This window comes from Tupaia chinensis, unplaced genomic scaffold (assembly GCF_000334495.1).
Source record: "Tupaia chinensis unplaced genomic scaffold, TupChi_1.0 Scaffold000085_1, whole genome shotgun sequence".
NCBI lineage: Eukaryota > Metazoa > Chordata > Mammalia > Scandentia > Tupaiidae > Tupaia > Tupaia belangeri.
In genome coordinates, this window is record NW_006159547.1 from 2421161 (window position 1) to 2436774 (window position 15614).

The window sequence follows — 15614 nt, forward strand, 5'->3', positions numbered from 1 at the left end:
ATTCCTGGCAAAAGAAAAGCCATATGGAAGATGTTCTGGTCTAGTTCTTCAAGGTCATGTGGCAAACACAGTATGGAATACAAAACGGCTTAAACAGCAACTTCTGCCTGTGCTAGGCATGGATTTCACTTAAGAAAAACTCTAGCCCAACCATCATGAAATGTGTTAGTATCAATTATTTGTCAATTTAACATAGGTTTGTTCATTCTCATTGTTTTCAGGTGTCAAAACTGAACCTCTATTGGAAGTATCACTTCTTAGTAATGAAAAACTGCATTTGCATAGTTTCACAATGGGAGTTGAATTTTTTTTTTTTTAAAGAGGTTTTCGCCTTAGGGCGTATGCACTTGCCAGAGAGAGACAGAGACAGACAGTGAGAGGGAAAGTGAGAAATCACCCCCCAGGGCGGATAGCCACACTGCAATCCCTTGTCCTTCATTCTCTTCCTAGGATCTTGGATACACACACACACACACACACGCACGCACACACATGCACGCGCACACACACACATGTGTCCAGTGTGATTTTCAAACCACCAGTCCAGGACTGGAACCTCTATCGGCCACATGAGAGTCCAATGACAAAATGGCTATGCCATCTGTAGAACTCAAGAATTGTATTATTTACAGGTCATGAGCCAGATTAAATGTGTGTTTTAAAATCATACATGGGGCTGGCAGGTGGCATGGTAGTTAAGGACACTGGACTCCTACATGGCTGACTATGGTTCAAGTCCCAGACCTGACACAGCTTGCTTTCTCAGCACCCCCACTCTGTCCCTCTCTGGTCAAATTAAAATAAATAAATAAATAAATAAATAAAGTTAAATAAAATCATTCTTTTTTAAAAAAAACTTCTCTTTATAAATAAAATAAAATAATATGTAACAATGTCTTTTAAAAACTCTTTTTTTTGGAGAGGTTTTTGCTGTAGAGCGCGTGCACTTGCCAGAAAGACAGAGAGACAGAAAGTGAGAAATCACCCCCCCTCACCCCCAAGGTGGATGGCCATGCTGCAATCCCTTCTCCTTCATTCTCCTCTCGAGATCTTGGGCACACACGCACATGCGCCCGGCATGAGTTTAAGCCGCCGGGTCTGGGACTTGAACTGTGGTCGACTACATGGGAGTCCAGCAACATAGCCATTACACCCACTGCTGGTCCCTAGAAACATTTTTGAGAAATATGTTTTAAAAATCTAAAAGAGGGGCCAGCAGGTGGTATAGTGGTTACAGCAGTGAACTCCCACATTGCCGAACACAGTTTGAGTCTTGGACCCAATGGCTTAAAAATCACCTCAGATGGGTGTGCATGCATGCCCAAAATCCCAGGAGGAGAATGGAAGAGAAAGGATTGTGGCCATCTCCCCTTAGGGGGTGATTTCTCATTTTCCCTCTCACTATTTCTCTCTGTTTCTCTCCAGCAAGTGCATGTATGCGATGGGAAAAGAAAGAAAGAAAGAAAGAAAGAAAGAAAGAAAGAAAGAAAGAAAGAAAGAAAGAAAGAAAGAGAAAAAGAAAGAAAGAAAGAAAGAAAGAAAGAAAGAAAGAAAGAAAGAAAGGAAGGAAGGAAGGAAGGAAGGAAGGAAGGAAGGAAGAAAGAAAGAAAAGAAAAGAAGGAAGGAAGGAAGGAAGGAAGGAAGGAAGAGAAATCTAAAAATGAGTAACTGAAACAGTAGGGTTTAGGGCAGTAAACATTTGCCTGAATATTTTAGCTCATTTAACTCTCACAACAACTCTGTGACATAGCTACTATTATATCCGTATTTTATTCTATTTTATCTTTTTTTTTTTTAATTACCAGAGGGTGCATGCACTCACCAGAGAGAGAGAGAGAGAGAGTGAAAGTTCTCCCTGATGGGTCACGGTCATGCCACAGTCCTTCCTCCTCCATTTCTCCTTCCTATCAGAATTTTTTGGGACGTACATGCACATGTACCAGGTATGTTTTTCAAACCACTAGGGCCAGGAGTCAAACCACAGCAGCCATGTGGGCTCTGGCTCCCGAGAGACAGTGCTTAACCACTCTGCTAAAGAGTCTGCTTGTTATCCCTAGCCTATAGATTAGGAAACTGAGGTACAGAAAAGTTAAATAATTTACACTTAGTGGGATCAGCAGATGGCGTAATGGTTATGTCGCTGGACTTCCACATATTCAATCGCAGTTCAAGTCCCAGACCCAGTGGCTTAAAATTCATGCAGGGCATGTGTGCATGCATGCCCAAGATCCCAGGAAAAAAATGGAGGAGCAAGAATTATGGCGTAGCCATTCCGCCTGAGGATGATTTGTCACTTTCTTTCTCTCTCTCTGGTGAGCACACACACCCTATAGCAAAATATCTCTTCAGAACAAAACAAAACAAAACTCATGCCAGGTATGTGTGCATGTGTGCCCATGATCCCGAGAGGAGAATGGTGGAGAATGAATTGTGGCATAACCAACCTGCTGAGGGGTGATTTCTTGCTTTCTATCTCTGTCTCTCCAGCAAGCACACACGTCATATAGCAAAAATCTCTGTAAAAAATACATTAAAATAATTTACACATAGTTATAGTCGGTTTATTAGTGCGAGGAAGCAGGATTCAATAACATCTGGCTTTTCCAGATTGAACAGAAAAGAGTGATATTATTTGTCCTTCAATTCACTTTTTTTAACTGAGTTTTTTTTTTTTTTTTTTTTTTTTTTTTTTTTTTTGCTATATGGTATGTGCACTCACCAGACAGACAGGGAGAGATAGAAAGCAAGGGGGAATGGTCATGCTGCAATCCCTTCTCCTACATCTTCTCTACAGATTTTGTAATGAGTGTGAGTTTTAGCGACTAGGTCCGGGACTTGAACCATGGTTGACTACATGGGAGACCAGCAACACAGCCATTATGTCATCTGCTCGTCCCTCAATTCACTCCTTAACAGACACCTAGTATGGCCTAGATCAGCATCTATAAACTCAAACACCTATAGGAGTCAGGCCAGAAACATACAAGGGAACTTCAAACAGTACATGAATTAAAATAGAATTAAAATAGTAGGTCATTAGGAAGATCATGACGTATATTTCTATGCAAAAATTCATCAGACTTTCCTGACAACCCAACACAAATTTATTTTTATGCAAAAAACTATGAAAGCCACGCATAGTTTTTTCATAATAGACATTTTCCATGAACTTTTTGGAGACCATGTACGTATTGTGTAATACTGGCAGTGAAAGACAGTGGGGAGCGCTAGGCCTCTTTAAAGGGGGCAGCTGCTCCTCAGACTTCAGCTGTCATCACACAGACTCAGCAGTATCAGATTTTTCAATTTTTTAAGACAACCTAGAAAAACAGGCTTTTACATGAAATCTTCCAACCTGGGAGAATTAGTGCATAAAATGAGTTCAGTCTGGGGCATGCTACACTTGCAAGAGCTGTGGAGCTTCTAGCAGTTAAAAATGTTAATATGTGGTTCAGGAAAATGGTTGAAGGGACAAGTACAGATTTAGAAATTTTCAGCCCCTAGGAAGCCATGCATATCAATGGCACTGCCCATGGTAAAGGTGTAAAGTGAGAAGAGAATAAGAGGACCAGGAACCCCCAGCATTTAAAGAGTTGGCTACACATGAAGGAACAAAGGCCTGGCATAGGCAGGAAAACACAGCAGAGGAAGGTCTGATATGCCAAGGAGGCGTACCAGAGCCAGGCCATATCTGTCAGTCTCATCTTGGCAAGGGTCGATGTGCTGCCTCCCAGACCTCAGTAAGAGATCTCAGAAGTTCAAAGAGGGGCAATAGGTGGCATGGTGGGTAAGGCGCTGGATTCCCACATGGCTGATCGCGGTTCAATTTCCAGACCTGGTGGCTTTCCTTCTTACCCTCCCATGAGTACACATGCTCTACAGTAAATTTAAAAACATAATAATAAGTAAAATGAATCAATTAATTGGCCCTAGTTGTTTAAAAACAGGCTGGATGCATGTACATGCATGTCCAAAGTCCCAACAAAATGGAGAGATGAAGAAGATGTGGTGTGTGCACACCCCACTGGGAGTGCTTTCTCCTTCTCTCTCTCTCTCTCTTTCTCTCTCTGACAAGCAGTCATCCCCTCTGACAATTAGAAATAAGCAAATAAGCAGTATTGCATTTCTTCAGAAGTTCTTTTCTTGTGTTTGCTTTGCTCTTAGGACACTCTGGAATTATTGAAATCCATACCATATTTTGTCAGAACCACCGATTACAAAACTGATTTGGAGCCAGATGGTGGTGCAGCAGTAAACATGCCATTCTGCAAGACCATCCCACATCAGAAGGTCCCCATTTTAAGTCTGGAGACCTCCCTGAATATACCAGGCATGCCCTCAATCCCCACTTAGCTGAAGGCTTGGGCTGGATCCTGGTCTCAGGACCCTATTGCAAGAGCTGTATCTGTCTCTCTCATTCATGGAAGAAATATGTAAGTAAACTTCTTTTTTTCCTCTTTTCAGTTTATTGCAGGAAGAAATTACACTAGTCCAAGTTAAAAGCAGACCTCAAATGGTTACAGTACACAAACCGTGAGGTTTTTAAACTTGTGGCAAGGGACATAAGGGAAATTCTACTCATTGCAAAGAAATCCTCACTTAAACTTCAGTGAGCCACAAGCACTTAAAACCCATGTACCTTCGGCGGACCGTCCTAAGCCAGTCCAGTCTCTAGGAAGAGCTGTCCTTGCGCTGGTCACCCGGTAGCTGAATTACTTCTCCTTATTCTAGATGATCAAGTCAATAAATAAAACCCATTGTCTTTGCAGGAGTTTGAAACCAACTGAGGAAAAGATTTAGGAGGCAGGCAAATGGAGACCAAGATACATCTTTCTTACACATCGGGTGAGGGTAGGGGGCACACATGGCTTTGTAGCTGCAGTGGGCTAGACTTGCTTATCCTGGACCTCTGGATGAAGCTTTCCAGGCAAGCCCAGGCCCCACAGCAAAGCAGAATGCAGACCTGGATAGAGGTCTGCAGAAAAAGGAACCCAAGAAGGGCCTGGGCTTTGCTTGCCCAATTCTTTTTTTAAACTCCTCAGTCAGCTACATCACTCCTCTGCCCATGGGATAAACAATTGAGAGGCCAAGAGTCAAGCAGGTTTTACCGGTGGAGGAGGTCTTGAGGTCAGGGATATGAGAGAGTCTGCCATACTTCTTACCACTCACCTCCTTTCATGCTCATCGCCTCAGCGCAGTTCCTGTTATCTCCACGGTCACATTCCCATAGCTGGACGCAAATTGGACGCAAACCTGGGTCTCGTGATTTTAGAATGGTGACCTTCACACTAACCTTGGAGGCTACTAGTAAATTACCCTATATTAATTGACTGGGAAGGAGCAATAATAAAATAGCCACACAAGGCTGCTTACTGGGATTCAGCAGACCTAGACTCTAACTACAAGGATATCACCGAGTAGTTTCTTGACTAAGGTTAAGTTGTTTTTTGTATCTTAGTTTCCCTATCTGTAAAACCTGTTTAGCAAGTACTGCCTTTCTACCATCTAGACGACCAAAGGAGACATAATCCCGATTTAAAACCGCATTCGGCGATTTTGTCACTGTGTGAACGTCATGCGTGGAGTTACACAGACTCAGATGGTATAGCCTACTACACACCTCGGCTACATGCACGGCCTATTGCTCCTAGGATGCAAACCTGTAACGGAATGTCGCCGTCTGGAATACTTCAGCAATGTTAACACAACAGTAAGTATTCGTGTATCTGCACATACCTACACATAGAAGAGGTACAATAAAAATACAGTATAAAAGAAAAAGAAACGATGCACCTGTTTAGGGCACGTGGCATGAATGCCACTTGCAAGACTAGAGGTTGCTCGGTCGAGTCATAGAGTGAGTGGTGAGTGAATGTGAAGGCCTGGGGTGCTACAGTACACCATGGCAGACTTCATAAACATTGTCCTACTAGGCTACACTTCATGTATAAAAATATTTTCTTTCTCCAATAATAAATGAACTTTAGCTTAGTCACTTTTTAACTTCATAAACTTTATATCTTTGGGGGTGGGCAGCCTCATGACAACAGTCAAAAATTGTGCATAGGGACTCAGATCCTATATAGCCAACTGCAGTTCAAATCCTGGCCCTGGTGACTTGAAAAACCATCATGACCCAAAATGTCACTTTATATGGTTTTCCCTCAAATTCTATAATTTCTTTCAGTGATACCAACTTTAGGAAAAGCCTGGACCAACTCTGTAGGTTTCAGTGGGATGTAGCAGAAAATAAAGTCAAGACAACAGGAAATGTGAGCCCTTCCCCATGTTCCTCTTTCTGCAGGTATCTGTGTAGAGGCAGCTGCTCCTTATCAAGGTATTTTTGGGTGGAGACCAACATCAAAGTGTGTGTGTGTGTGTGTGTGTGTGGTCAGCTGTTTGAGCTGAAAATGGAAGGAAAGGAGGACCCCTGTTGACAGGAAGTTCAAAGGGAAAACCTCTAACTCTCATCTCTGTGGTTCAGGGCTTCGGAGCAGCTAGTTAATTGGGTGGGCTGTGTACCTCACACAGGATGGGCTGAGAGGCAGAGAGATGTGGAGCCGTGAAACCGGCACTGCCACTCACTAGCAATCCTGCTCAAGGGTTGAGAAGCTGAAATGAAATCAAGACTTACACGGCCTGCATAGTGCCTGGCACATATCAAAGGTTTAGAAACTTACTGTTTTCATTCATAAATCAAATACAGGTCACTTTGGACAGAAAGTCCTCACTTTTAGAATAATAGAAGTGTTGGAGAAGAATGGAAAAGTGGTAAGGAGAGGGTATAATTATTTTTTGTTCTGAAATTGTCTCTGACTTAATAACTGAAACAAGGCCATGGAATAATCAATGACTGCTTTGCTATTACTGATGCTTTTGATCTTATCTTCCGGCATGCAACATTTGGAACTGCTATGATGAGGACCAGCTCTGTGTGAGAATGAGATGCTACTTTAGATTCGCCAGCGGATTCCAGACTTTCTCCTGGCTTACTGTGGGAGGCTATTCCTGGGATGAGTCTCATACCGGGCCCTCACTCCCATTAGAATCACTGTACCTGCCAGACACTATATTAACAATTGACTCCAGGTCACTGCTACAACATGTCTAAGGAGAAGGGAAGAAGGAGGTCTGGATATTTATTTTGTTGGGTGTGATGTGGGTTTTTCTGGTGGCTGTTTTCCAGCTATTTGGAACTTGGTATGTTTTCCATTAATACTTAAGTGATTTAGAACCCTTTTCTCTGAGGCTTGGGCTATTCCTATTGCCCACATAGGTGGGCCGTCGTTGTGTGTGTGTGTGTGTGTGAGTGTGTGTGTGTGTGTGTGTGTGTGTATAGGGTCTTGCTGTTAGAATAGTGCATTATCAGTCTGTTTAAACGTTCTTTTTTAGCTATAAAATGCAGAGTTTTCTCTTCTGAGTAGTAAAGCAATACTCAACTTTGATACTGTTTTCTGAGGAGGTCTGGATATTTATTTTGTTGGGTGTGATGTGGGTTTTTCTGGTGGCTGTTTTCCAGCTATTTGGAACTTGGTATGTTTTCCATTAATACTTAAGTGATTTAGAACCCTTTTCTCTGAGGCTTGGGCTATTCCTATTGCCCACATAGGTGGGCCGTCGTTGTGTGTGTGTGTGTGTGTGAGTGTGTGTGTGTGTGTGTGTGTGTGTGTATGTGTGAGTGTGTGTGTGTGTGAGTGTGTGTGTGTGTGTGTGTGTGTGTATAGGGTCTTGCTGTTAGAATAGTGCATTATCAGTCTGTTTAAACGTTCTTTTTTAGCTATAAAATGCAGAGTTTTCTCTTCTGAGTAGTAAAGCAATACTCAACTTTGATACTGTTTTCTGCCCCATTTCATGAAAAATATTACCCTAGAAACACATCAGATTGCCCAAGCTTGTAAATTTCCTACCTCCCAAGAGCCAGTGGGAAGGGACTCCTAGAGTCTTCTGAGATTAAGAATTGAGAATTAAAGATGAGGAAGATCCACACTTGCCAGCAGCTCTCACGTGTTCCGTAACTGATAATATTCTCCATCCCTCTCCTGTATTCTCCAACAACGATTAAGTGGAGAGAGACCCCCTGTCCAGGCTCTGCATAAACCTCCCAAGCTCTGAGAATTTTCTACTATGGTGCACAGCCTTTTTGCAGAGGCCTCGCTTTCATAATTCATCAGTAAGTTGACTGAACTCAGCCTTTTCTACCTGTTGGGGTGGAGATGAGTGAGGGAAGTCTTGGTCATCCAGTATCTTTATTCTATGTCTTAGAAAACAAATGCATACTAGTTTCAGAGAATTTTTCAGACCAAGGTATAATTAGCAGTTGAGACTATCAGAAGCTCTTTTCTCAATCTCTCTCTCTCTCTTTTTCTTGCTACAGGGTGTGTACATGTTCAGGAGACCCCCCCCCCCCCCAGCAGGGCCTGGTATGCTGCACTCCTTCACCCCCCCCCATTTCTCCACCCTGTTAGGATATCGGGCATGTATATTCCTGCCAGTGTATGTTTCACGTGTCAGAGGCTGGGGTCCAAACCACAGGTGGCCAAGTGGGATACGTCTCCCTCAGCACAGAACTTAACTGCTACTCTGCAGCACTGGCCTCAGTCTTTTTTTCAAATGCTGATTTAGAAAATAACAGCAAACATGTACTGAGCTCTTTCCACGTGCCAGGCACTGTTCTAAATGTCTCACCTGAACCTCACCCAATATTCACAACCATCCTTTGAGGTAGCTGCTATTGTTATCATTCTCATTTTACAGATGAGGAAACAGGTTTAATTACTGGGCTAGGTCATGTGGATGCTAAATATAAGAGTCTGGTTCAAGATTCTAGCGTGACGGGGGCCAGCAGATGGCATGGTGGTTGAGGGCACTGAACTCCCACCTGGGTTGATCATGGTTTGAGTCCCGGACCGGGCAGCTTGCTTTCTCGCTCTCTCTCTATCACTCTGTCCCTCTCTGGTCAAATTAAAATAAATAAACAAATAAAGTTAAATAAAAAATAATTCTAAAAAAAAGAAGATTCTAGCGTGACTCATATAGAGGGAGAGCTATTCTTGTTTTCACTAATAGAAAGGCTGTAAAGTGTGGTGAACAGTACAGAGAGCTTTGAAATTAGACAGAATGAGGTTTAAATTCCTATTATTACCTTGCCAACTGAATGATATGGGACAAGTAAATTCATCACTCTGAGCTTTACTTTATCTGTTCTTAAAAATAATACCTCCCTTATGAAACTATTGTGTAGATTTAATGAAAACCTATGGAGGGCTTAGTAGAAACCCTGGTGGCATAGTATTATTTCTGGAATGAGACTGTTCTCAGCTGTCGGGACAAAGCTACTTACGGCATGACATTTACAAGAGGAATGACAAAAGTATGAATTTCCATTGGTAGTTGGACAACTCTACCACCTTAGAATGGCCTTGATATTGTAAGGTTCCAGGAACCATCCCAAACCGGCAACCAGTCATCTTAACAATTCTAGAACAGAACTGTCAATAAAACTTTCTGTGCTTGTACTGTTCAACATGGTAGCCACTAGGCCTATGTAACTAAGGAGCACTTGCAATATGGCTAATGTGATTGAAAAAACAAAATTTTAATTTAGACAGTCACATGTAGCTACTGAATAGATGGCATAGCTCTAGATCTACTCAATTACTTACATCTGAAGAAAAAAGCCTAGGAAACGTATGACTAGGCATTCAAATTTTTAAATTTCCTATCCTAAATGCAAGATAAGAAACAAAATTCATTAATCATTTATTCTAATATAGGTATCACCTAATGGAATTCAGGTTGATTGATTCTCATTCCTAAATTGAAATCCATCAGAGCTTTGAACCATGTCAGCTTTCTCTCTCTTTCTTTTTTTTTAAGTTTTTTTTTTTTTTTTTGCTATCAGGTACATGTACTTATCAGAGACAGGAAGTGAGAGAGGGAAAGTGAGAAAGCACCCTCAGGAGGGATGGCCACACAGCAATCCCTTCTCCGTCATTCTCCTTTCAGGATTTTGGACACACATGCACGCATACCAGTGTGTTTTTCAAGCCACCAGGTCAGGGACTTGAACCATGCAGTCGGCCATGTGGGAACCAGATCCCTTAACTATCATACCACTAGCTAGTCTGTTATTATGTTTCTTTTTTAAACAATTTCTTATTTACATTTAATTTTTGTTCATCTTTCCAGGGTACAGTATGGATTTTCAAAGCATGCATGCAGTGTGTGGTGATCAAATCAGGGATATTACCAAATTCATTGTTTTCAACAAAAACACTACCTTCAACTGTTTGCTCTACTTTGTTTTTTTGTTTTGAGACATAGATGCAGAATACTGACGACATCCCCTAGTCTCACTCTGTTGGGGTATGCCCTTCTACAACCCACTTGTCCCACCCATATGCATCCCTGTGTCTATTTAATGCTTTTTCCTGAGCCTCTTTTACCCACCCTGGGATGGATTTCTCTTGAGCAGTGCAGTACAGCTGCACCGCAGAGCCAACCCACTTATTTAAATATTTTATAAAAGAATTTGGTTATATCCATAAACATACTTGCTCTGTGCATTTCTGATCTTTTGAGTGGAAATTCTGTCCGGGTGAGAATACAAGTTGGAATCTTTTTCTTTCTCAGCAAGAGAACACATTTGTTCCATATCACTAGTCATCTAACACATGACTCTTCAACCATAAAATAAAATTTCTACATTTACCACATCCACTAGAAAAATTCAAGAACTGGTTGAAAGAAAGATGTCATCTGCACAATGCTGACTTAAGCCCCTGAGGTTGAGATAAATTGTTTTAACCTTATGGTCACTATTGATTCTTTATTGTTTTTCTTTTTTCTTTCTTTTTTTTTTTTTTTACTACTAATGGACACATTTTTTTGCCAGAAAGAGAGGAAACAGTCCCCAGTTGGGAATGTAAAAAGAGCCAACCCACTTATTTAAATATTTTATAAAAGAATTTGGTTATATCCATAAACATACTTGCTCTGTGCATTTCTGATCTTTTGAGTGGAAATTCTGTCCGGGTGAGAATACAAGTTGGAATCTTTTTCTTTCTCAGCAAGAGAACACATTTGTTCCATATCACTAGTCATCTAACACATGACTCTTCAACCATAAAATAAAATTTCTACATTTACCACATCCACTAGAAAAATTCAAGAACTGGTTGAAAGAAAGATGTCATCTGCACAATGCTGACTTAAGCCCCTGAGGTTGAGATAAATTGTTTTAACCTTATGGTCACTATTGATTCTTTATTGTTTTTCTTTTTTCTTTCTTTTTTTTTTTTTTTTACTACTAATGGACACATATTCTTGCCAGAAAGAGAGGAAACAGTCCCCAGTTGGGCATGTAAACACATGCACCCTGTGGGTGTTTTGAGGTGCTGGGGCTGAGAACCATGGTTGGCCATGTGGGACCAGGCTTTCCATGCATAGCATTTAACTGCTGCCTGCTATCAATTGATACCCGTAGTTTTACTTCATATTGTTATCTAATAACACTTGATATTATTTATTGAGGATTTACTCTTTGTCAAGAAGATTACACAAACTATCTCATTTAATTCACACAACAAATTGATAATGAACAGTTAGTGCCACATTTCACACACAGAGGAACCAAAACTGAGACAGAGTGAGTAAATTACCCAGATCACAAAGGTAGTAAAGGGTAACATGCAGGGTAAAAGCCCAGATCTGTCTGACTCAAAGTTTAAGCAGTTAAACACCAAATCACCTACTGTCTTGATTAACTGCTATGAAAGTATCTGGGCCATATAATCTGCTATCTACAAAAACATTCTCATTAGTTTTTGTAATAAAAACTTTTCAGGGAGAGTCCATAATTCACTCAAATAGCATTTGGTTGGTCTGCAAAACCACATAGATTGTCACTTCTGTTACTCAGTGTTTTTGTGTTTAGTTCAAAGAAAACTGTCTCTTCGTATGCATGCTACTTTTAGCTATAGCAAAAGTCAGATGGCCTAGTGTATTTTCACTGGGACTCAACTGCCAGGAGAAGGCAGACTTATTGCTTAGCTATCACAATTAACTTAGGTATCATTTGTTCAACATATGACTATCGTATTTAGGAGATCTATCGAATGCCGGGGGGCCATAATCATGTTGGGGTGCAGAGTACAGTGGTAAACATGCTGGAAAGTTCCTCGGGCAGCCCACAGTGAAAACAGGAACAGAGAAATTACATAAATAGCAACATAAATAATTCATTATAATGAGATAAGGACCACAAAAGGTCCCTGAATGGTGGCATAACCTGGTCAGGCCACAGGCCTGGCCTAATGGGCTAGTTAACAGGAAAAACTTCTGAAAGGAAACTTTGTGATTTAGTCAGCAATTCTATTTTGCACTGATATTGCATTGTATGTAATTTTTAATAAGTACATTAGAAATAAACATAAAAATAAATAAGGGCATAAATACCTCTCTAACTTATCTGGGAGTACTTAATAACTATTCTTGCACTTATTTTTCTTTTCAGAACAGTAAGTTTTAAAATTCCTCTGGTAAGTAGATGAAGTAGTTTTACTATAACAAAAACAGAAATTGAGTTGAAATGATGTAATTGCTTTTGGCCTTAGCATTCTTCATTTAGAGAGGACAAAGACTAATAGGGCCTAGGCCTTCTGTTTAGAGCTGAAGATTGACAAGTAAAGATTGTAGCTTGGTGAAATAATTAATTCTTACATCAGAAAGCTATATCCAAGGGCTGATTACATGGCAGAGGTAACACACTGTTCAAGAAAAGCCAGATTCTATATGGCTACTGCAGTTCAAATCCCCAGCCAGACTATCCCGAGACACACTAGGCATGCAGGCAAGTGCCCAAGATCCAACGGACTGGAGGCAGGAGACCATGACATGACCAGATCCTATGGAGAGTGCACATCTTCCTCTCTCTCTCCCTCCCTCTCTCTCTCCCTTCCTCTCTCTCTCTTCCTCTTATGTTCATGTGCACAGACTCAATCACGAATTTAATAAAAAGAAAGTTTTACCCAGAAGAAACTAAGAAAAATCAATGTCTTATTATCATCCTTAAGAACTGAGTTCAAGGCCTAGCCACAATGGCATTTTGTGTGTGACTGTGGCCACCTGAGGGGCCAGATTTGGATTCCAGATCAACCAGAATGGGTTGAGTATGAGAGTATATGCCTGTAATCCTAGGTAACCAGGAGACTGGGACAGAGGACCACAATGGTAAGGCTCTGTCAAAAATACCTTTCGTCCTCTCTTTTGCTCTATCCCTCCTTTCTTTCAAACAAACAAAACTGAGATTTAAAAATACTGTCAGGGACTAAAACTTTATAGAAATAAAAAAAATCGTTTTTTTTTTTTTGAAAGGTTTTTGCTACAGGGCGTATGCGCTTGCCAGAAAGACAGAGAGAGACAGAGAGACAGAAAGCGAGAGATCATCCCCCAGGGTGGATGGCCACGCCACAATCCCTTCTCCTCCATTCTCCTCTCAGGATCTTGGGTACGCATGCACACGTACCCAGTGTGAGTTTAAGCTACTGGGCCCAGGACTCGAACCATGGTTGACTACATGGGAGTCGAGTGACATAGCCTTTATGCTAACTGCTGGTCCCTAGAAATAAATTTTAAAACTTCCTTTTTGGGCCAGCCCATGTTCTCATAGTTAAGGGAGCCAGGTCCCACATGACCAGTCACAGTTCAAATCCCAGACCTGGCAGCTTGAAAACATGACAGACGTGTGTGTACACATGCTCCAGATCCTGACAGGATGGAGAAATGGAGGAGAAGGGACTGCAATGTTATCGTGCCCCACTGGAGGAGGTGTTTCTCCCTCCCCCCTCTCTCTATTTCTCTCTGTGACACATATGCCCCCTGGTCAAAAATAAATAAATAAGAAAGACTTCACCTTACAGGATGCCAGGAAAATTCATATTCATTTTCACACATGTCAGCCAGTGAGCAGCAGATAGAGGTGGCAGCACACGAACAGCATTAACAGGAAACGTGGTCACAAAGACTCCCCCCCACAACATTGCCTTCGCTGCCCCTGCCTTAGAATGCTCTACGATAGCTTCAGACGAGCTGAGTGTGCTCGTTTATCTTTGCTAGCTCATTCCCCCTGTGCTTCTCTCCTGTTTAGAAATGGAGAAAGGAAGTTGTAATAAATAGAAATAACTCTGAGGAGAGGCCTCTAAGAACTGACTTTTCAGAAGGGCCAGATCTTCTACCCAGTAACTAGCAACCCCATGCCTGCCCTTCACTGCCAGATCCACCTGCTTGAAATGCCAACAGAAATGCCTTTGATTTAGGAGGTATTCTCTCTGAACATAAAAACATCTCTGGGAAGTTTCTTCCTAGCACCTGGGACTAGCTACATCGAGGTGATGGAAGCTTTCATGGATTGAGGGTGGAGAATAGGGAATTTTGGAGCATGGAGCACTGTGGATGGCAGAACTGGCCAGAGGCAGAGTCAGAGCAGCGAGCACAGGCCCACATGTGTGTCCCGGTAGCTCAGAGAGAGATGCTCAAAGAGCTGAGAAAGGGAGGGGAAGGAAGATGAGTGATGGCACCAACCAACCCATGCTTGCTATGTTTAGCAATACGTACTGTGTATAAAGCATCTGAATAGCACCTAGCCTCAAATAAGCAGTATTTACTAATCATTGGTCCTAAGGCTAGTCAGTGACCACAACAGTGAGAGAAAGTTCTATTCTTTCTCTTTCTTCTTCCTCCCTTCTTATCACATGGCCTGCTTGTTCCCAAGGTTCCAAGATGTGACTTGCCCATTTTGTGGTACAATTTAGTTCCATGTTAGGTAAAAAGGCTTTAATGGGAGCCAGCAGATGGCATGGTGGTTAAGGCCCTGGGCTCCCACATTGCTGACTGTGGTTTGAGTCTTGGACCTGGTGGCTTATCTTCTCACTTTTTCTCTCTTTGTCTCTCTGGTGAGTGCATATGCCCTATAGCAAATTTTAAAAAATGATAAGAAGAAATAAAATTAAATGAATAATTGTTAAAAATTTTTAATGCCTTTAATGAGCCTGGGAACCCAAACAATATCCATTCTATTATTCTGATGAGAAAAGTATTTGGTGCACAGTAGGTTCAACAAATCTTTGTTTAAACATAAATGTGTACAGAATTCCAAATAACCAATGTGTATGTTGGGAATTAATTCTTTTTATAGGTGAAATGTTCACTATGTGTGGAAGGAATTTTTATTTATCAATTCAGGACAAACAAAAAAGATTTGTGAGCACTTGCAAGTGATAACTATGTTGAAGTTTGTGATTTTATCTGAGTTAACAATGTGTGAAAGAATTAAACATTCCACCTCAGACAGGCTGGAGAAAGACACCCCTTGTCTAAAAATAGAGACAGGGTCTTACAATTAGCATTGGAGTCCTGAAACTGAGTCTGGGAAGAGATAATTAGAGATTGAAATGAACTAAATTCTTCGATGAAAGAAAAGGAAAGGGATTTATAGGTTTTATTGCTGCTCCTAAAAGAGCAGAAAAAAAAGGTGAATAGGAGATTGGGCTGAACAAGACCGAATCCCAAACTGTCAAAAGACAAGAAACCTTTTTCTGATTCACCTGTCTTGGGGT

At 41.3% G+C, this 15614-nt stretch overlaps 1 protein-coding gene across 3 annotated transcripts in view; it reads right to left on the reverse strand.

Moving 5' to 3' along the window:
* The window catches only part of NAP1L1 (nucleosome assembly protein 1 like 1), a 74084-nt gene extending 60054 nt beyond the window's left edge, over nt 1–14030 (reverse strand). For 2 of the 3 annotated variants that reach the window (XM_014585707.2, XM_014585708.2), the window contains exon 1: nt 13913–14030. The gene's annotated coding sequence lies outside the window, so the exon portion shown is untranslated. The remainder of the gene's footprint in view (nt 1–13912) is intronic. The other variant, XM_014585709.2, reaches the window with a different exon arrangement.
* Between the last annotated feature and the right edge of the window lie 1584 nt (nt 14031–15614).